Below are 1,053 nucleotides of genomic sequence, written 5' to 3' on the forward strand. Positions count from 1 at the left end.
ATGGGTCCTGAAGAGGGGGGGGAGAGAAGAGATGGACATGTTCCGACTGCAGTGACCCCAACACAGTGGACAAGTAAGGACAAGTAAGTAAGTCGACTTTGATATGTTTAACGACGGAAATTTTGCGAATTTTGAGGCGCATGTCTGTTAACGCGACCTTTTACGGTCAGAAACCGAATGACAGACCTCATTTCTACCCTTGGCCAATTTTCCAAGGGGGTATAGCCATCTTTGAAGAACTGCTGTGTTCGTTTGGTTTGTGCGATGCTCATGGTGCTTAATCGAGAAATTCCTAAATGGTTGTTTTACAAGTGTGCGTTTACAGAATGTGAAAATATTAAATAGTTTTCAAATTACAGTCAAATTCAAGCCCTCGTACAATTCACTTAGAGGAAGCCCGGCTGTCTACAGACGAAATATCCGGCCGGTAACAGGTGACAATAGCGCGTCAGGGATCTTTGAGCGCCCAGCGCGTAGCTTCAATATCGACGTACACGGTAACCAGCAACCGGGCGCGTAGCCTCAGTGTCTACGTACACGGTAACCGTTTGTTTTGTGGGCGGGCGCTTGAGCTAGGTGCACGGTAACTGCTTCGCTCACTTCGTGACCTTGACCCTTTTCCTGTTTCACTCCGCTTTTTATGTCCCAAAACCACGAAAATTATCCCAATCTACTCCCCGTCATCTTTCCTAGTTTAGTTTAGTTTTAGCAGAGGTTTTACGGCACTCGCAACTGCATAAGGTCATATGAGCGCCAGAGAATTAGAGGTGTTACAAGAGAGTAACAAACATAAAAAAGAAGAAGGTGAGATAAGGATGATAGATGTTTGATAGGAAAGAAGGAGCAAACCACACCAGGGCACCCACCCGCCAACCACGCACGTCATCTTTCCTTAGGGAGGGCAAAATTCAGTGACACTGAAAATCTGCGAATCTGGAACAGAAAGCTAAAATATAGATATTCACAATACATGTAATACTATCACGAGAGAACGAGACTCAGAAAACACGCGAGAGGGGGTGGGGGGTGGGGGAGTGAGAGAGAGAGAGAGAG

This window comes from Aplysia californica, unplaced genomic scaffold, assembly GCF_000002075.1.
Source record: "Aplysia californica isolate F4 #8 unplaced genomic scaffold, AplCal3.0 scaffold00119, whole genome shotgun sequence".
Lineage (NCBI taxonomy): Eukaryota > Metazoa > Mollusca > Gastropoda > Aplysiida > Aplysiidae > Aplysia > Aplysia californica.